The sequence below is a fragment of the Enhydra lutris genome, unplaced genomic scaffold (assembly GCF_002288905.1).
Source record: "Enhydra lutris kenyoni isolate GAN:26980312 unplaced genomic scaffold, ASM228890v2 scaffoldscaffold16, whole genome shotgun sequence".
Taxonomy (NCBI): Eukaryota; Metazoa; Chordata; class Mammalia; order Carnivora; family Mustelidae; genus Enhydra; species Enhydra lutris.
The window spans coordinates 28,561,645-28,584,179 of NW_019154100.1; the positions used below are offsets into that span (position 1 = coordinate 28,561,645).

The 22,535-nt window shown below is 40.3% G+C and overlaps 1 protein-coding gene and 1 pseudogene across 1 annotated transcript in view; one reads left to right on the forward strand and one right to left on the reverse strand.

The window, feature by feature from the left end:
* Positions 1-22,535, forward strand: part of LOC111147321 (cAMP responsive element binding protein 5) — a 351,699-nt gene that overhangs the window by 113,373 nt on the left and 215,791 nt on the right. The window lies entirely within an intron of this gene.
* Positions 12,137-12,806, reverse strand: LOC111147196 (annotated as a pseudogene).

Below are 22,535 nucleotides of genomic sequence, written 5' to 3' on the forward strand. Positions count from 1 at the left end.
AAACTGGGTGAAGATAGGGATACACAGGACCTCCCTGTACATTTCATGCAGTTTTCTGTGTATCTATAATTATTTCAAAGTAAAAAGTTCAAAAATCAAAGTTATATTTATTTCTAATTTGATTTTAACTTTGTTGATTTCCACAACACTGTTGTCACATGATAAGTTAATTCCCTTACAGGCACCGATGATAATCACTTAAAAGACCAACTGACCTACAGCTCTGTGAATACGAGCATCTTAGCGGTCAGCAACTGCATACTACTCCAAAATTCATAAATTCACTGTTTTCCGTTGCTACCAGATGAAGATTCAATGACAGAAACCTTTATGTGTAATTAGGCCGAGTCTAAAAAAACATGTAGAATAATTTTTCCACAGCCTTTGAGAACTTAGCCAATATGACCCAATATGTTTTGTTTTGATCACAGCCTATCCACGGAGGCCTTTTTATCACATTTAAGGAGGAATCGGGCAGTCCCTCATCTGAGTCCTTGTTCCATGTAGCACGGGCTCCCTTATCACTATTCCTGTAAGCTTCCTATCTCAACCAGATGGCAAAGCCGGGAGGAGATGCATTTGGCGTGTGGTGGACTGTTCAGAACTTGGGCTTCCCAACCAGGTGGAAGTTGTCTCAAAGAAGGTCTTTGTTGGCAGTGGCCGCTAATGAGCGGTGACTGCAGTCTGAATGTGTGTGACATCCTGGTGTGGGAGTTTGTATTTAACTTGTAGATTTTCCAAGGGGTGTGATGTTTTTGAGGAATAATAACTGATTTGTATGCAGCCCTTTTCTGCCCCTAGTTTGGATTTGGATTTTGGATTTTTTTTTTTTTTTCCATTCTGGTTCAAAACCTGGGAAGCTTCCATTTCTGGTTCAAAATGCTGATTTATGCCCCTACCTTTTCATTAGTTGGTTAGTCTATTAGTTAGCTGGTAAGTTACAGCCAGATGTGCTTTTAGTTTAGAAAACAGAGTGTAGAAGGTTTTGCTGTAGATTTAGGGGTCTTTAGGTAATTTGTAAATGTATTCACAGAGGTCTAACCATTGTTGATGTAAGGAGGAATGTGTCCTCAGGAGATCTGTGGCTGAGAGCTGGATTGTTCCACAAGTTTAAGGGCAGTGCTGACGTCAGAATCCATGTAGCATGTAGCATTTGTAGAGAGGTGTGCACAAAAGGGTGCTAATCCTCTGCATTTGGGTGACACTTCGAAAGTTTTGAAACCATTACATGTGAATCTTTTTGTTATCTAAATCCAGGGAGGACAGGTATGACACCTTCCACCTACACTTTTTTTTTTTTTTAACAGATGCAGAACAGAAGACTGGAAGGGTCATGACTTATTCAAGGTCCCCAGCTCAGGAAGTGAGGAATCAAGGACTAGATAACCCTTTTTTTATTTTGGTGCTCTTTTCACCAGAACGTTCTACTTCTGCACCCATCCCGATACCAAAGAAATGTGATAAATTCTGTTTCTTCTTTTTATTGGCTTTAGATATTTGAAAGAATCTGTTTATGATGAGATCTGCGTTTATTTTCTGCCATCAGATACTTATGTGGGTGAGAGATTAGACTTGAGAAGTATTAGTGAAGAGATCATTTTTATGGCCATTGATCTTTTGAATATATGGTTCCCATAGAACTAGGTAATAGAAGGCAAAACTGCATACTAAGTAGTGCTTGGTGCCAACTTACCATTCCAAGAAATCAAAACTTTCCTCTTTTGTATATTCACTCTATTTTAGTGGTTTGATTAATCTACTCCTTGGCTCTTTCATTGGTCAGATAATCTGTTCAATTAAGGAACTACTGCTCTGTCTAGGTCATGAATTCAACAGATAACTTGGCATTAAATGATAAATATTAAATGAGTAAATAATAAAATTAGAGAGTAATAAAAGTCATGAATATAGCCCTCTCTGCAGTTCTTCTCAAGATAATATCATGTTGGTTGTTTTCAGTTTTGTGCCTTAGTTTTTTTCATCTATTACACCGCCATAGATTAAAATAATCCTATCATTAGGATCAACATTATTTTATTTGAAGTGGAGGAGTTCTTAATGACAAACATTACTCTTAAATAAATCATTTTAAACTAATTTATCCCCTTGCTTTATTTTTAAAATGATGCAAATTAATGTATTACTTGTATTATATTCCAGGACCCTGGAAGAATTAATATATTTTCTTTCAATCATTATGTGACAACAGCTTGAGGGAACATAGAAAGAACCCAGGAGCTGATGTTTGTAGACAGACTTAGGACACAGGAAAATGAATTCCTTCTCTTATTTAAAAAAAAAAAGGTTGAGATATACAGGAAGGTCTTAAAGAACATCAGGAAAAGGACTAGCCTAATAATTTTGATAATTTGGATTCTTCTAATCCTGGGATGGTTTATATAGAAGAGTATCAGGTCCAGAGAGAACTGGATATCACACACACCCAAAAATACCCTTGAGTGGTCCTGATAAGAAAAAGGAATGATTCATGTTTGATGTTAAGTGTTGGCAAGTGAAAATTTCGAATTGTAAACCCAGGAGAATTCTACTTTAAGTGAGAAGAGTATTGGTAGATTCAGAAATAAGTAATCCAAATTGCTTTGTACTTTTGTATTTTGGCCAAATTCTTCTAGATATTGTGAGAAAATACAAATTGCCTTCTGATTTTATCATCAAGCATTAATCTTGCATCTCTTTGCAAGATTTGCATCTCTTTGCAAAGATATAACACTTCCAGGCATGTGTGGGAAAGAGCATCCAAAGGGTCTTCTTCTTTTCTGTTTTTGGCCTTCATGCTTGGAATTCCCTTATTCCAAAAATATCTTTTTGGGGAAACCCAAACAATGTGCTAAAATTAATACCCAAAAGGAAATGAACTGGAGTTGACCTTTGCTGCTTCCTGCTCCTTGTTTCCTGCTATTTTAGCAACTTTCTCAAAAGTGGCATCTGTCCATTTCTGTTCTTGTTATCAGAGTCAAAGCTGATTTCCTGACAATGAGAGGCAGGAGTGAAAGGCACAGGGATTTGGGCAAAATATTGGGTTTGGCAAATGGAGATTAGAAATGCCAGACACAGAAGAATGCATTCGGTATGATTCTACTTCCATGAAATTCTAGAACAAGCAGGATACTCTGTAGAGACAGAGAGCATGTCAGTGGTAGCCTGGGAGAAAGCTGGCAGGAAAGGTGCAGGAGAGAAGTTTTTGGGTGACAAAAATGTCATCTTGATTGTGTTAGTTGTGATGTAAGTGTAGATACCTGCTGAAATTCAGAAGCTGTACATTTGAAATAAATGTCAAATAAATTTAGATTTAACTAAATCAATTTAATACAAATTAAATTTTCAAAATCAAATAAATTTGATAGTATGTCATTTAAATCTCAATAAAGTTGATTTTTAAAAAATTACAATGAGAATGCAATTTGAAAAGCATTACTGCCAATTCTCTGCTAGTCCTCTAATTTTGTCTTTAGTGCAGAAGACATGACAATATTTTGGGGCAATATTTTGATAGTAACAACTACTTTTCATGTTTTATAAGGTGAAGATGTCCATGCAATACCACCAAAAGATAATGTATATCACAAAACAGGATTGTTCTACTTAATTAGAGGTGTTTACATTTTACTCCTCAAGATATCCGTTGCCTGCGGATAGAACTATTATTTTGACATAAAAATGTTAATATATTAATTTCATTGTTGTCTTGCTAAGGGTGAATAATTACCTAAGAAGTTATCCCCATGTCCTCTCATTGAAATTGCACACCTTTTCATGACCTTTCCGGAAGACACATCCGGTGTACCTGCTCAGCTTTGGCGTGAGAATAGCTGCTCATCCTCGGAAAAGGGTTCTCAACAAGCAGACTTGGCTCGTGTTCATTTGCCCCCAGCCTCTCCATTACAAAATGTTCCTAGTCCGAACTGGTTCTTTGTAAACCTTCTCAGACGTTGATAGATGGAGCGTGGTCTTTATGGTCCATATGCCCATTTTCCTCTTTTCTTTTGTCTTAAGAATACCATCTCCTGTTACTCATATATGGTAGTCAGAAATAGCGGTTTATTGGGTGACAAGTTTAATGATCCTTTTGAAAAACTAGGTTATGATTTCTCTAGTTAGACTTTAGAGGCAAATATAAAGTGATTTTCTAATTATCTTGCTGGACCCGTTTCAGGGATGTTCTAGCTACATGACAACCCTTTGACTACTATTTAAAAATACCTGAGGCTTAAAAAGGTATATGTCCCCTTATGTTCATGGCAGCATTATTTACAAAATAGTCAAGACACGGAAACAACATAAGTGTCCATCGATGGATGAATGTATAAAGATACACACACACACACACACACACACACACATGCAGATACATATACTGGAATATTTTTCCGCCTTAACAAGGAAGGAAATCTTGCCACTTGTGACAACATGAATGGATCTTCAGGGCAATAAAGTAAGTGAGTTAAGCCAGACAAAGAAGGACTAATACTGTGTGTTTTCACTTCAGTGCAGACTCTAAAAAGGAAAACCAACCCTAGAGATACAGAGAGCAGATTGGTTATTGCCAGAGGCTGGTGTCAGGGTTGGGGAGTGAGAGGGCCGAAATAGATGAGAAGTGGCCAAAAAGATTAAAAAAAAAAAACACCTGTAGTGTGAGGATAAAACTAATCTAGACATATGTAAAATGCAGGGACACGAGGCTGAATGTAAGGGGAAATAGGCAGAAGTTGTACAGGGGTCCTTTAAGTAGGAGCAAAGCAGTGCGTACCTACACGGACTGGGGGCATATGAGGCCTTCTAGGGACTTCTAGGGGAAGTAAAATGCCAGGACAATCCAATTCATAATAAGAGCGTGGATTTACTTTTTGAGAAAATAATACCCGTTTTAACTGTTGCCTTATGGATCTGGAGACCTTAAACTAGGTGGATCTCAGAGTTTTAGTGACACACACGACTCTCAGTTACTTGCTCAGAGTAATTCACTTGGATGAAACTCTGGAAGTCTGATGCATCGGAAGGGAAGTGGCTTAATGCCTTTTTATTTGCAAAACCACGAAATGATCAAGACCCCGACTTACCCAAAGGAAGACCAGTGCCCATAGGTTTTTCTTTATGATGTGCATACTTGAAAAGATACTCTCCTTGTTAATGAAATAAAAAAGCCAGACTTGGGATTTGGCTTGCTTTGAGAGCTCACAGCAGTACAGTTAAACTGCATTTCTCTTCCTCCCTCCGGCTTCCTTTGTTTTTCTCCAGACTTTGCCCTTTGAAACAAACACTGAACAGCACAGGACATGGTATTTCCTGGGTAATGTCATTGGCTGTGAGCTTTGTTTATTAATCATGACATTAGGGCATTGAGAGATCTTACATGGCTTCCTCTTGCACCATACAGACACACACATGCACACACACACATATGCACGCACATGCACACAGGCACCACACGCAAACTCTCAAACTCCTTTGGCCCTTCATGTTTCTTTGTGTCTTTCTTCACTCTTTAAGACAAAGCAGGACAAGGAATGCTTTTTTCCCCCTTATGTATGTTTACGTGTTTCAGCTTTTCTGGTTTTTTTTTCCTCTTTTCTTTTGGTTGTGATTTTTGATAGTGGTGGGGGGAGAGGAGTATAGATGGAAAGATAGGACTTCAGCAGTAAAATGCCAGAAAGATCCTTTTGACAATAACATAAATGTTTTATATTATTTATTAAAACAGAGGTTGGTGTGAGGAGGAGAATGTTAAAGGGGAAATAAGATATAATTGAAATTGCTAACTAGCCTATGGTCAGAGCCAGGTTAGAATTTAAGGATGCTGCTCTTAAACTTCATATTAAAGCAATCCCAGTCTCACTGCTTTCTTGACCCCTGTCCTTTCTTCCTCTCCATAGCACAGCACATTGAACTTGCTAGAATCCTGGGTATCAAGACTTACATAGGTGACCTAAAACTATTTTAGAAAATCATATTTCATTGTTTACTCCTTCAGAGGCCATTACAGCTTTTCTTAAAACTAGGGCCCTGAAATCTCTCAGGATAGGGGCCAACCTGACGGTTTGACATGTGTTGACATATGAGTAATCCAGAGGTCATTAAAGGTTAATGATAGAGACTATTGGTTATATGTAAGCTTAAGTATGGCCTGGCTCATATATAGAAGAATGGGATCTCTACATTTCCTCTTAAATTAGCTTAACTTAAAGGGGGAGATTTTGTAATTTTTGGCATAAATATTAATTAACAATAATAGTCGTTACTATTCATTCCTAACCTGACCTACTTGTGTATCCTGCTATACCTGTGGTTATAATAAGAAAGTCAGATAACTCCTCTTGGAGCTTACCCTCTAAAGTAGGATGTCAGAGGTATGACTTTAAATAGCCTTGCAGATAGTTTTCGAAAAACATAGATCTGAAGTAATTATGCAACCACTGTGAATGGTAAGCAGCAATAATGTGAATTACCATGGTAGTTCTTGAGTACTAAGTTGTATGTTTAATTTTTGAAAAATGCATGTTCTTGTGACTCATGCATTTTAGACATGGCTCAGTTTTTTTCTTTATGGGTTCTAGTTCTGTGGGACAGTATGTCTTTGCTTTGAAGCCGTTTGCACTGCTTCTAGTGTCTGTCTTGTTGAATTTTTCAGCCCTGGCCTCACCTGCTTTAGGCTCTTTAACTTCAGGAGCTCATTTTCAGCAGAATTTGCTTTGGTTGGTATTTTAGCCCAGAGTGCTTTCTCTCTCTTCTTCAGGGCATATGGGATGGGCGTATGCACACCTTGAGCCTTGGGATGATTGTTACAGTTAGCACGTGCCCATTTAGAATACTATTTGTTAAATAATTGCAATGCCTGGGAGGGATTAGAAATATTTCACTATTCCTTAGCATAGGGAAAAAGGTAGGTGTTTTTTTTTTTTTTAAATAGAAGCCTGAATTTTCTTTTCTTTTCTTTTTTTCTTTTTTTTTTTTTTTTTTAAAGATTTTATTTATTTGAGAGAGAGAAAGAGTGAGCGAGAGAGAGCACAAGCAGGGTGAAGGGCAGAGGGAAAAGCAGACTCCCCGCTGAGCAGGGAGCCTGATGTGGGACTTGATCCTGGGACTCCAGGGTCATGACCTGAGGTGAAGGCAGATGCTTAACCGACTCACCACCCAGATGCCCAAAGGTAGTTTTTTAGAACAGTCTCCTTGCATGTATTTTTACTTTGTATGCTTTTGTCTTTAGGTTAGGGAGAGTCATATGGAAGGTTTTTTTCCCTTTCCTCCTGCCCCGCCTTTATTCAACGAATTGTTTTTCACCTTTTGGTTCCAGTATGTCAGGAACCAAGGCCAGCTTGTTGAGTTTGATGCCCTAGGGTGTGTGGTGGTAGTTTGGTCGGCTGCCCGCAGCCGCGGTGGCCGAATTGTGAAGTCTGCGTGCACGTTGGCTGGAGCCCACAGCTGTCGTGCACTCCAGCCTGTGGTCGACTGGGCTCTGGTACAAGTGCCAGGAAGGCAGATGGCAGAGAGGCGCGTACATGAGGTCAGAGGTGGAAGGGGGTGAGGTCAGCTAACGGCCTATAGGTTGTATGAGGTTACCGTGGAGAGAGGAATTTTGAGGGGCCTGGGATCTGTGCCCCTAGTGTTAGACAGTGTTGATTCAGATGGCTAAATGTTAGCATTGTTCTCAACCAAGAGTTGGAAGTCTTCTAAGGGTACCCTAGTAGACCTTTGTTCTTTTCCTTGTCATGAGCATCTCCTCCTTCCCTGGCCTCGAGAGCATGTAACCCACACTCTTGGGTCTTCAGCTGTCTTCAGGTCCCACACTCAGTCTCTCATGGCACATGTGTTTAAAGGCTGTAGCTGTGTCTGCTAGTGGTTCGTCTTGGGTTTCTTTCTGTATCCCAGCTGGGTAAATGGGGGGAGCTGGCAGCAAGGGGAAGGGGCCATAGGGAAGGTGGTGAAAGGTGTGCTCAGAGGTATCTGGCTTTGGGTTTTTACAGAAGTTGATAGCATTCGGCTTAGTGACCACAATTCAATTATAAGCACTGCACAGCCATCCTGAGTGACTCCATCCTTGCCAAAAACTGCTGTGTAAAGGCGGCTGCATTTTTGTTAGCCTAGCCTGATGGATTTTTAAGTATATTAACCACATACATTCACACGAAGGGGAAAATTTACTGCCTCAACAGAGGGACCTAAATCCCCCAGGCTAAATAAACCCAATGAAAACACAAGAACTGCATTTACGGGCCTCCCGAAGATAAGACTTCAACCTTTAAAAAGGTTCCTTCAAATGAAAAATGGATGGCTGAGCTGCTAATGGCCCGGCAACCTGGGGATTTTAACTCTTCCCTAATGTGCGAGGACCTCGGATCAGTTCCAACTTCTCGGGATGGGGGATTTTTCATCCCCCATCCTGGAAGGGCCAGTCGTAGCCTTGGAGATTTAATGACGACCTTGGAGGACAGACTGTTTTGGCAATTTCATGTGTTGCCTCTGTTTCTCTTGTGTGTGTGTGTGTGGGGGGGGGGTGTATGTGTGTAAGGAGAGAGAGACTGAATATGTGTGTATCTGTGGGGAGAGAGGTGGGGGCCGAGATTGGGAGAGAGTACGTGTGCTCCAGTTTTTCCCATTAGCATTTGGTCTAGGGGAGAAGCTGAGGGGAACTTGGTCTTTCCTCTTAAACTTAGGGGAAGACTAGAGGGCTAAGAATTTACCAAGTAGCATGATCTTGTGATTCTCTACAGAAATGGGCTATCATTAGGGTACATGTAAGTCAGCTGCTGTCCCCGAAAGGTTCTCAGTCTTCTGGTGCTATGGAGGGTCTCTGAAGCTTGTCACCCATAAGTCCTGCCACTGGGTTAAGAATAAGTTACGAGGATGTCCATGAATCGACCCGCAGGTGAATTCATGGCTCTGTCCTAAGTTATCTTGGTATTATTTAAAACTAAATATGGTGGGTGGGAGAGGGGTTAACTACAAAGGGGGCAAGACAACTTCTTGAGGTGGTGGCACTGTTCTGTGTTGATTGTGGTGGTATTACAGGACTGTCTGCATTTGTCAAAGAGCGAATTTTACTCCCTGTAAATTACAGCTCAATAAAACTGACCTCCCTGAAATAACAAATGAATAAGTAAATAATCTGTGAATGAACAAATGAATATTCCTTTCCCTTGTCCCTGGCTGCTTTGCTAGCTAGGGAGTCGTTTAGATAATGCCTCCCTTTCAAAGGAAGGACACCACATAGTCAACTCCAGCCAATGAGCTCATGATGCCAGTAAAGCAGTTCCAGAAAAAGCAGAGATGGTGTGTGTTTCCTCCTAGGGCAGATGACCTAACCCTCCAGGTAGCAATGCCCTTGTATGGTTAGCACAGGTAGGGAAATACCTGCTTCATGCTGACTCACTCGATAAAAAACCATTTCTCTGAATGAGTCAGAATCATAAGTGTGTTCCCGAAAGTCTCGTATGTCCTGCATCGTGAAGGGCTCAAAGCACCAATCAGGGTACCGGCTTGCAGGGTCTTTCTGGCCATATATGGATAATATCCACAATCTGCAGCTCTTACTTTCAGGTGTGATCATGTTAAATTCTAGCTCATTCCATTGCATACTCAGGTACAGGACAAACTGATTTAAATTTATGTTCTACTAATGTTGCTTGTTCAGTTGTAGGTAAACCTAATAATGGTAGAACAAAGTGCTTCAATGTTAAGTGTATACCTGGACATTGGGGGAGGGTGTGTGTGTGTGTGCATGTGTGTGTGTAAGGATACAGAGTTAAAGCAGACTTGGGCAATGTAAAATACCACAGAAAGTAGGGGTTTCCAAGGAAAACATGGGGAAACTCTGTCTGTGAATCTAATGTATGCTATAGCTTTTAAAAGGAAACATTAATAGTGAAACATGCCCTCAAAGGGCAAGCCAGTAATAAATTTCGTGTCAGAAATTACCTGTCAGTAGGATTATGTTAAATAACGTTGAATTGTTATTAGTCGGAGGGGAAAGAGGAGAGTAGCCTTCTCAAAAATGTTCAAAGAGTGTAATGTTTCATACACAAATCCCATTATTGTTTAGTGGGATTTGGGTGCTTAACCCTTCTTAAAGATGTTTTGAAAATTTTGGCTGTTTTTGTTCGTTCCCCAAATGCAGTCATTATAGGAAAAGGAGCCACTCTTTGTCTGCAGGAATTTGGGATTACCTCTGATGCCCAGTGGGTCTTATAAGACATCCACTATAGTGTATCCTGATTGGTAAATGTGGGCCTGCTCATTGGAGTGACAAAGGAAACACTCTTCACTCCTATGCCTTAGCCAAGCAATAATGACATAGAGGGATCCCACTATTTCAATAGTTGGAGCGTTTTGCCCATTTTGGCCAAATAACTAAAAATATATGTTTCCCCTTGAAAAATAATCTCATTGCAAATATGTGAGTGCCTAAGAATTTTTAAGACTCGTTGCAAGATACTGGGTCTGAGAATGAGGACACTCCCTAGGCCAGGGCCTAGAAGCCTGCCCTAGATGCAGCAAGGATAAGGTACCATTGGGAACAGAGTGTCAGACACACTGAGACTTCAATGTGAGCTACTGCATTGTCATGAGACCCTTCACAAAGGGCCACTTATGACTCATAGGTGTCAAATCATCATCCCTACTCCCAGAATTAAAGATCGTTTCTATTTTATGTGAACTGAATGAAAAATGATGGCTGCATTTGACTTTTTTTTTTTAAGATTTTATTTATTTATTTGACAGAGAGAGATCACAAGTAGACAGAGAGGCAGGCAGAGAGAGAGAGGGAAGCAGGTTCCCTGCTGAGCAGAGAGCCTGCTGCGGGACTCGATCCCAGGACCCTGAGATCATGACCTGAGCCGAAGGCAGCGGCTTAACCCACTGAGCCACCCAGGCGCCCTTGATTGGGTTTTTGAAGGACAAAGGCAGAGGTAAGCTTTGGGATCCCTCCCTGTGCTTTGATTTGACCCATTGATTACTGGTCATTACCTGCCCTAGGGTCCCTTTAGGGAATTGTCATATTTGATGACATGTTTGATTTCATGACATTCGGACAAAATCTTGCCAGCGGGTGTCTGCGTAAGCACCTTGGGCATTCATGGGCTTATTTATTTCTTTAGGTTGTTAAATGTCAGTTTTAGTAAATGATCCCAGCAGTAATTGACAAATGGTCTCGGGGGCAGCTTAGTGTCATAGATAACCGTTTTAAAGCATAAGCCAATGCATCCAAGTTACAGGCGTAGCTTGCAGTCTGGAGAGGCTGTTTGCCAGCCTGAAGCATTCAGATCTGCTTTAGGAATGCTCTATCTTGGGGGTAAGGACAAAGGTATTTTAAAGCTCATTCAGATGGCAGGCACTGGTGCCCTCCATTTGGGTTTTGATCTTGCGGTTATGGAATGATCTTTTCATTCCATTGCCGAAGACATAGTTCACGATGTCCTATTCTGAGTTAGTCGAAACATACAGAGGCTAGGCTGCTTTTATTACCCATAATGTAGTGAAACTGAGACCAAGTCTGTGAATCCACACTTTCCCTTGAGATACCACCCTCACTGACAGCAGATCCCGTGTCCTGGTCTAGTCTGGCTTCGGTCAAAACAGACTGGATGTTCTTATTATCGCTTCTGAGAGATTCCTCATGCCCCACTCAAAATGAGGGTCCCTTGCATTTCCAAAAAGCTTCTGAACTTCCTGGGAAATCCCTTCCTGCCTTTCAGGTTTGTTTATCTTTTAACAATGGAGCAAAAGCTATTTTTTAGTTCTAATTCTGAACAAAACCCCTTTAAAATCTTTTAATTATGGAAAATTTCAAACATGCTCTAAGTACAGAAATAAGGATAATGACCTCATAGACCTGTCACCCGACTGAAGAGTTCTCGACTCACTGCCAGTCATGTATCATTGGTGGGTCTGCTCACTTCCAGCCTGCCGCAAGGCTGTTGGAAGCATATCTCAGCTATCATAGCATTTCTCCCCTAGGTATTGCAGCGTGTAGGTACAAAAAGTGAGTATTCTTTAAGGAAAAGGAAACACAATACCATTTTTCCACCTACAAAGCTACCTGTGGTTTTGTAATATTTTAAAATACCTTTCAGATTTCCTTGATTGTTTCATAGGACTTTCGCCCTTTACTTTTTTAAAAAAATTAATTCACTTTATGTTGTTTTGTATAAAACACTACAGTGGTAGCCACAGCTGTTGTCTGGGGCCTCTGCAGGGGGACTCTAGTGTGCTTCTGAAGGAAGAGGTCCATTGAATTCCTGATAGGGAGACTCAGTGAACACAGTCTTTCCAGAAGTCAGGCGTGAGGTAGCTGCTGGTCTCAAATATTGCATCAAAGGTGGCCTTGATGTAGTTGCCTGGGGTGACAGTGCAGCCCCTGGCTGAGGTGTGACAGTCATCCATGCTGGCCGTCAGCAGCAGCTTCCTGGCCACAGAGGCAGAGATGAGGCCGGTGCCCCCGAGGTGGGGATGAGGTGCTCAGTGTGGAGGCAGGCACCTTGCAGGGACAGTGTGGTACTTAACTGTCTTATCCCCCCAGGAGCCAAGCGTGGCCAGGGCGACGGCCCCAAGCACAGCAGTAGTAACCCCTTTGGCGCACTTAACACCAACCAACATGGCCATGTAGTAGTTGCAGATGGTGACAGTTGCCTTGACCTTGGTCCACTGGGCAGCGCACATCTGCTCTGACATGGGCATATCTTCAAAACCTTATCCTTGAGGCACATCCCCAGGAAGAAGCCAGTGATTTAGGACTCCTTGATGGGCAAGAAGAAAAGAAAGATATCCTCTTGGTTAAATAGCCATGTGTTCATGCCTTTGCCCAGGTGACCCAGCTTGGTCTTGCTTCCTCAAGCCCCATGATCTAGGCCACATTGCCACTGCCTCCTACTCCAAGGCCCCAGGAGCACTGGTGTACCTCTGTCATTTGGTGTCTTCTCAGAGGAAAAGTGCCCTTTATTTTAATCAGAACTATTTAGTCCATACATTGAAACTGGTTAACATGTTTCCTAAGACATTTTTAAATCCCAGATCCATGTCCCCCTCATCTTGATTTTCCTTGCAATTGATTTGTTGAAGAGCCTATAGATTTTGTACGTTCTGAATATTGTTGATTCCATTTTCATGGTGTCAGTTTGACAAGTTCCTTTGTATTTCTATAAGTTTGTAATTACTGGCTTTCTAGAATTGCTTTAGAGTCCAGTTCAGTTTTTTGTTGTTTTTGGTTTTGGTTTTGGTTTTTTGGCAAGAGTAATTCATGGGTGATATGGAGTGGTACTTCTGTCAGGAGGTACCAATTCTCTGTCTTTCTGTTGGCAGTGACTGATAGCCCTTGTCTAGACCCATTGTTTCTTTATAGATTGCAAATTGGTGAAGTCTAATTCCATCATTCCTTCTTCATTTATTAGCTGGAATATTTCTATAAAGAGAACCTACCCACAACTCTGTGGCTACCCTGAAGTCTGTTGCAAAACTTCTTAAAGCCTGTGTCCCATTAACTTTAGTGTCAGAGAGCTATCCTTTTACTTAATAAGTACCCAGAAACACCTCTTTCCTTACAAAGGGAAGTATCGTGCAGGAGGAAGCATGAGGCCAGTGTCTTGGAGGTCTTGGTTCTACCTCTGAGATCTAATGTTGGACAAACTTTTAATTGATTCCTCAAAGTTGGTGGTCTCCAGGCCCTCACCTATGTGTTGATCAGAGAAGCAGTTTTTTTTCTAGTGGCATTTGAACAAATCAGACCTTGACTCTTAAAAATTGTGTAGAGGTGCCTGGGTTGCTCAGTTGGTTAAGCATCCAACTCTTGATTTGGCTCAGGTCATGATCTCAGGGTCCTGGGAATTGAGCCCCATTCTACAGGGAGTCTGCTTGTCTCTATCACCCTCTGCCCCTCCTCTTGTCTTGCATATGTTTTTTTTTTCTCTCTCTCTCTCTCATAAATAAATAAATAAATCTTTAAAAAAAATAAAAAGTAAATAAAAATTGTGTATTAAGAGCTTACCACTAAGGTCCTTCTTTCAACTGAAACATTTTGTGATTTTCATTTAGGATAAACAAAATGTGAGTCCATGTCAGGATATTTAGGAATCAAATGACCAAGAAGGGCTAAAATGTTATCTCTAATAACGCACTGTCTGATGTATCCACTCATTAATTCACTCATTTATTTATTTATTTATTCTTTAAACAACAGTTTATACTATCTAAGTCCCTATAAAGTCTAAAACTTGGGAGTGGGCATTGTGAACAATCACCTTTTTGGGATCTCCTGAGGTACCATTCCTGAAGCTTTAGCCTGAATTTCAGGGAGTTGAGGAAAGGATGCTGGGATTCTTGAAAGTCTACTAAAACCATCCATAAGAATGATTCCATGTACTTGAGAGCCAAATTTGGAATTTTCCCCCATGGAAAGAATGATTCCATGTGCTTGAAAGCTAAATTTGGAATTTTCCCCATGGAAAGTGTCTTTGCTATGCAGAGCCAACATAGGGGATATTTAATAACATCCCTGAGAGGGAAAAGCAATTTAGAAGAACATCTGGAGAACTCCTATTAGTTGTTTACATGATAAAGTTAATCTCAGATTGTAGAGGAAAAATCCAGTCAGTGCTCCCCATTCTAAACTTATCCTTACCTTTTGCTTTCACCCAGTTACTGATTGCATACAGGTTGGAAGTAAGCATGAAGTCTAGTTACCACAGAGTCCCAGGTTCCAAATAAGAAATGTGGACTCTGCTTTCTCATTTATGTGCCTTATATTCCATCCAGGGCATGGGGAGTAGAAGTGGACCATGAGGAGGGGATGCTCAGGGGAAGGAAAGCAGAAAACACAATTCCAAAATCCGCCACTTGAATAATACTTGGCATGTGGCAGGAGCAGCACGAAAATAAAATCAACAGTCCTTGCCTCTGAAACTGGGGGCAAATGGGGGCCTCCCTTCTCCACAGTTTCACCCAGTACTTAATCGTAAAAGGTGCTGCTCCCCTGGCACTTAATAATTTCCTAATAGGAGCTGTTCCTGGCAGAGAGTGTTATGAAACAACCTTAACAGGGATAGGAGGAGAAAAGAGCAATGCTCCATTTAAAAAAATTTAGAGTCTTTCCTGGAGGCCAAGAAGTTCTCATTCAATTTAATTTTCACCAACAAATATTTACTTACTCACTTGATGAATATTTATTGAGTGGCTCATTTGAGCAGCGTGTGGTGTAGGTGTCACTGTGACACAGAGATGACTAGAAGCAGCTCCTTACAAGCCAATAGGGCAGAGATGGTTTGTACAACTCATTATGAAACAAAGCAAGCTTTAACAGCCCTGCATTAAAGGTACACAAATGAAAATTTTATGAGGACACAGTAGGAAGACATTAGTTCTATAGGGAGGATTGAGAGGCAACTTAGTAAAGGAGATGGGCATTGAAGCTGAACTTGGAAAACTGAAGGGGGCAGTCAGGGCACATACAGTAAGCCAGGAAAGGATGCAGAGAACAGCTCTCCCCACTTGGCCTCTGGTCTTCCTTGAAGACATTAGAGCTTGGAATCCATGTGTATGTCACTGGGTGAGACCAAGATGCTGAAGAAAAAGGAGATATTTTTAAAGTTTACCCTCATTTGTATCATCTGCACTCCTACTGAACTTGCCCAAAGTTAGCATGTCATTTTCGCAATCTACTGACATCATGAGCCTTTTCCTGGGAGGTGAAGGCCCCATCAAGCCTTGGGTGAGCACCCACCCTGGCCAGACAACACCTCCAACTTCTTGACTCCTGCCTCACAATCTCCCAACAGGGTCAGTCAGGAGATGAGAATATAAATGATTTTCTCAGTTTGATGCAGTCAGAAGACAGGTATAGCTCAGACATTGCAACTTTCTCTTCAAAACAATGGCATTCGTTCTCTAGATGCACAGTGTTTTATGATTGACAAAGACAGAATCTGTTTTGATTCTTGTTACATGATTTTTCCTTCTCAATTTAGAGGTAAAGACATTGAGGGGCTCATTTGTTAAGATAATAAAAATAACTGCTCTCATTGAGCCCGTTGCCAAGTCCTGTCAGGAGCACTTTACATTTATCTCATTGAAGCCCCTAAATTGTCTTGTGGGGTAGACCATTGTTGATCCCCTTAGAAAACAGGCACAGAGAAATTATAGAACTTGTTTAAAGACCCACAGCTAGTGAATTGTAGAGATAAAATTTGAATTCAGCCAGCATGGCTCGAAGATTGTACTGGATGGCCCCTAATTTAGGTCTAGAAGGGAAAGGTTCTCCAAATCTACCATTTGCCCAGCAAACAAGATGCCTGGATATCACAGGGCACGTTCCCCAATGGCAGGTGTTTCTGCTGGACAATGCCTTCTCACTCATTGGCCTAATATAACAGGGTGAATTTAAAAAAAGCTATTGAGGAGAAAATTGTTTGGTGCCTGTTTATTTTCCCCTGTCATTCTACAATGAGACAGACACCATCCTCTTCAGTGAGAAAACCACATATCTAAACCTGTCTCTGTTCCTCCAGAATGACAGTAAAGAGAACTTTGGGGATAGAGGGCTTTTCCAAGTTTTGTGGGGAGCAGAGGCTCATGAGAAAGCAGCACTGAGCACAGTACTAGAAAACCTGGATTGTGGTCATGTGCTGTAAATGTGATTTTGGGCTAGTTGTACCCTTCTGGACCTCCACTGTATTAAATAATGACTCTTCTTCCTATCTCATGTAAAAAAGTTATAAAATTAGTGTTATCTGTAGACCATAATACAGATGTAATGAGTTACTCTTGTCCTTCATAGTTTCTAGCAAGTCGTTATTTTTCTCAGAGCTCATCCTCATGCCTCAATGCAAGAGATGTTTTAAAGAATGAGATTTGACAACAGCTTGTAAACTTCTGCATAATTTAGCCATCATTATAAAATGGACTTGATTTAATGAAGAGACTCAAAACAATAACTTTTATGATGCCACGATAATTCATCCCTTACAGTTTGAGCTAGGGATATATTTAATTTGTATAGATAAGAAAAATAATTTTTACAATCTTCTCATAGATTTTTCTAGAAAATTCAGAATAAGTTACTGTTTCAATGTCTTTAGATTTGAAAAGATTTGCAGTTGAAGAGATTAAATCTTCAGAGACAAGCAGAAGTTCCCTACAGCCAGTAGAGATAGGCTCAGGTGTGGGCTCTACCATTTACTGCTCTGAAACCTTAGGCAAATGATTGAGTTGCTCTTAGCCTTGTTTTCTAACCTCAAAAATGGGTACATAATAATAATTAACTTTATAAGTGTTTATAAGGCTTAAAGGAAATAAGGCGTTTGAAGTATTTACTTTGGTCAGTGCTCAAATATTGTTAATTTTTTTCTGAAAAGAATATGGCTTTGTTGTTGCATATTGCAGAATTAACTTCTTTTTGAAGATTGAATTGTATTCCATTGTATACCACATTTTCTTTATCCATTCATCTGTTAATGGGCATTTAGGTTGTTTCCACATTCTTGCTATTGTGAATAGTGTTACAATGAACATAGGAGTCCTAATATCTCTTTGAGATCCTGATTTTCATTCTTTTGAATAAATACCCAGATGTGGGATTCCTGAATCATATAGTGGTTCTTTTTTTTTTCCTTTTTTGAGAAATCTTCAATTTTTTTAAAGATTTATTTATTTATTAGAGGGAGAGAGAGAAAGAGCAAGCAAGCAAGTGCAGTGGGGGTGGGGGACAGGGGGAGATGGAGAACCAAGCAGACTCCATGCTGAGCATGGAGCCTGACCCAACATGGGGCTCCATCCCATGATCCTGAGATCGTGACCCCAGCCAATATCAAGAGTTGGATGTTTAACTGACTGAGCCATACAGGTGCCTCCTGCCCCCTTCATACCATTTCCTATAGTAGCTGCACCATTTTGTATTCCCACCAACAAGGTGCAAGCATTCTTTTTTTTTTTTTTTAATTAACATAAAATGTATTATTAGTCCCGGGGTACAAGTCTGTAAATCGCCAGGTTTACATACTTCACAGCACTCACCATAGTACATACCATCCCCAATGTCCATAACCCCACCACCCTATCCCTAACCCCCTCCCCCGGTAACCCTCAGTTTGTTTTGTGAGATTAAGAGTCTCTTATGGTTTGTCTCCCTCCCAATCCCATCTTGTTTTATTTATTCTTTTCCTACCCCCAACCCCCCCACGTTGCATCTCCACTTGCTCTTATCAGGGAGATAGTTGTCTTTCTCCAATTGACTTATTTCACTAAGCATAATACCTTCTAGTTCCATCCATGTCATCGCAAACGGCAAGATTTCATTTCTTTTGATGGTTGCATAGTATTCCATTGTATATATATATCACTTCTTCGTGATCCATTCATCTGTTGATGGACATCTAGGTTCTTTCCGTAGTTTGGCTATTGTGGACATTGCTGCTATAAACATTCGGGTGCACGTGTCCCTTTGGATCACTACATTTGTATCTTTAGGGTAAATACCCAGTAGTGCAATTGCTGGGTCATAGGGTAGCTCTATTTTCAACTTTTTGAGGAACCTCCATGCTGTTTTCCAGAGTGGTTGCACCAGCTTCCATTCCCACCAACAGCGTAGGAGGGTTCCCCTTTCTCTGCATCCCTGCCAGCATCTGTCATTTCCTGACTTGTTAATTTTAGCCATTCTGACTGGTGTGAGGTGGTATCTCATTGTGGTTTTTATAAGGTGCAAGCATTCTTATTTCTCCATAGCTTTGCCAGCATTTGTTGTCTGGTCGTCTTTTGTTTTGTTTTGTTCTGGCAATAACAGTCATGACACATGTGAGCTGATATCTCATTGTGGTTCTGATTTGCATTTCCCTGATAGTTAATGACATTGAACATTCTTTTTCATATACTTGTTGGCCATGAAAACATTATGCTAAGTGAAACAAGCCAGTCACAGGAAGACGAATACTGCTGATTCTATTTATATGAGGTATTTAAAAATGATCAAATTCATAAAATTAAAGAGTAGAATGGTGGTTTCTAGGGGTTTGGAGAAAGGGGAAATGGGGAGTTATTAATCAATGAGTGTAAACTGTCAGTTTAAGCTAGATGAATAAGCTATAGAGAACTGTTGTACATCGTACCTATAATCAATAATAATGTGTAATAAGGGGCAATAATAATATATAATAATGTGTAATAAAGTATAATAGTACACTTAAAAGTGTATTAAGAGGGTATATTTCATGTGAAGTGTTCTTACAACAATAAAATAAAAAAAAATTTAAATGGTTGTGAAAATTGGGAAGGTCTGACCCTGATTCTAAATATAGGGAATAATATGTTCCAATATGGCTATTCATATAATCCTCCCAGAATTGGTCTGTTCTTAAGTCTGGTAGGATGTAAGCCTAATAGTACATTTTTTAATTAGATGCAGAATTGGCTAGTGACCTTTTGATAATGTTTAATTAAGAGGCCAAACAAAAGAAATAATTAGAGAGGAAGACAAAGGCATTAAGTTATTTTGTACAAATTTATCAGTAATAGGACCATGGTACCTTACCAGGGGAGTACCCAAATAGTTGGTCTTCTGATAGCATTTGTAGGATAGGACCTCAGACTTGGATCCTGGGAAGCCTCCATCTTAAACTAAATCCTACTCAATAGCAAATAGATTTTGATATTATATCTTAAACTGATGAGTTGGCTTAAATTATTGTTTGATTTAAACAATAAATAAGAGTTGTCTCCATCAAACATATAGTTGGAACTCAATCAATGAAAGACTTAAAAATTAATAGCTCAGTGGAGTAGTCAATGCCAAGTCTCTGATTTATTCTCTGTTATTGAGGTAGCAGAATAGAAGGAAACTACTCTTTGGAAATGCCAAAAATAACTATTCCAGAGCACTCTATGTTGATATTGTTGAAGTCTTTTTTGGGGAACCATCTGATGAGAAAAGCTGCATTGTAAGAAATTCCTTTTATTTCTTCAATAACTAAATCCACCTGGAAGAGGTGTTTCCATTTATAATGAATATCTCAGTGAGCAGTGCTATAGGAGAACTCTATTTTTATTTATTTATTTATTTATTTATTTATTTATTTAACATATAATGTATTATTTGCTTCAGGGGTACAGGTCTGTGAATCATCAGGCTTACACATTTCACTGCACTAACCATAGCACATACCCTTCCTAATGTCTGCAACCCAGTCACCCTATCCCTCCCCCAACCCCTAGCAACCCTCAGTTTGTTTCATGAGATTAAAAGTCTCTTATGGGTTATCTCCCTCCTGATCCCATCTTGTTTCATTTTTTCCCTCCATACCCCCCACAATCCCCTGCCCTGCCTCTCAAATTCCTCATATCAGAGAGATCATATGATAATTGTCTTTCTCTGATTGATTTATTTCATTTAGCCTAATACCCTCTAGTTCCATCCATGTTGTTGCAAATGGCAAGATTTCATGATTTTTGATGGCTGCATAGCATTCCATTGTGTGTGTGTGTGTGTGTGTGTGTGTGTGTGTGTATCACATCTTCTTTTTTCGTTCATCTGTTGATGGACATCTGGGCTCTTTCCATAGTTTGGCTGTTGTGGACATTGCTGCTATAAACATTCAGGTGCACATACCCCTTTGGATCACTACATTTGTATCTTTAGGGTAAATACCCAGTAGTGTGATTGTTGGGTTGTAGGGTAGCTCTATTTTCAATTTTTTGAGGATTCTCCATACTGTTTTCAAGAGTGGTTGCACCAGCTTGCATTCCCACCAACAATGTAGAAGGGTTCCCCTTTCTCTGCATCCTCACCAACATTGTCATTTCCTGACTTGTTAATTTTAGTGTCCCCTTTTTCCGTGAAGCCATACCCTCCAGGGCCATGTCTTGGTATCTCCAGGTCTTCACACAAGCTTGGTGACTAATGAAAGATTATCATTGATTCTAGAAAGAATCTTCTTAAGTTATAAAGTTGTTCATAGTATTTGACATTTCTAGATAAAATTTATATTTGGCCTTATAGAGAGACTAGGAGTCAAATATTCAGAAAATTCCTATTCTCTTCACTTTTCCATACCTGACTCCAGGCTCCTCCCACTTTGACCCTCTTATTGGCATCCAGAGCCATCATGATCAAGAAGAAGGAGACCAGATTGATCTGAATTCAATAATAAACACTTTAGAGTTTGAAAGTGTCTATAGAGATTGCCGTATCCTCTGCCACAGAAATGCTGTTGAACATGATGTACTTGCTGGCATTAACATTTTACAAAACCAATGAGAAATCCCTAAAAGGAATTCCACCAAAACTTAGTCCCAAATTTTGAATTGAATACTAATTGAAAAAGTTATGCTAAATCTCTACTTCCAAAACAATTTCAGAATGACAGGAACATTTCCCTGTCCTAATAAGGCAGCATCTTCCGAGAGCCCCCAGAACTGAGTAGCCTTGGAATTGTGTATGGAGACTGGGGAAGCCCCTAGGGATGTCCCGTCTAAGACCATTCATGAGGTCCAATCTAGGCTTAGCTAGCCCTGGGGATTCAGAGGAGTCACAGGGATTACTGCCTTTTTGGTAGAATATTTGCCTGGTCGGGTGGTGTGTAAACTATTATTGGAATGCAGGGTTACTGAAAAATGCTGAGAGCCAGAAAGTTTGTGTTATGATAGTTACAAACAAAGGAAAGTATTTACAATCTCCCTTTTGCCCCAAAATAGATTTTAACCACTATACAGCTACAATGGAATGTGTCCATTCATTTCTAAATGGGTTGTCTCCTACCCCCATGCTTAGGTCATAGTTATTTCTAGACTTCCATGTGATAAGACCTTCACACACCAATTTCAGTAGTGTCACCTTCTGAACAAAGTAGCTGCATGCGCTGTGGTTTTCCCTTGTTTATTTTGTCTTGTTTCGTTTTACGCAGCCTGCATCAGTAGCCTCCCAATCAAGGTCAGTAGATTGAATTCAAACCCATTCACTTAAAAGAGCGATAAATTCACTTCAACACCATGATCTCACCCCCTTGAGTAGCAGAGTGTGTCTGTGGTGTGCAATGAAGTCAACGTTCCAGAGGCAAGTGTCCTTGTGACCCTGGAACCACACCTGAAAGACAGGATGGTGTCGTCATAACAGTGTGAATTCTGACTGCAACTTAATGTATTAAGGGCAACATGTATCCAGAGGTGAAAAGAAAGTGAAAATGGCTGATTTATTGTCTTAGTTGAGGAAGACCCTGTAATCCAAATAAACTATATCAATGGAGGAGACTCATCCAAATACCAGCGTGCAATTTCCTAACACTCACTGCCAATTCACTATCAAGGAGAGGGTTAGGAAGTCTCAGGTGGATTCTGATTGTACAAGAGCCAAAGCAGATCTTATTGCCAAGGCGGAGGTCAATGATTAACATTGTGATATGAAGTCATAGTCTTTGCAGTGTAGCTTTTTATGCTGTGCCAGGTTTGAGATCTGTGTGCCGGCAACGTTGACATGTTTGCCTATGAGTGAAAGTCAGGTGAAGAGAGTGACAAATTCCTCTTATCCTGACATGAATTCTTTCACACATAGA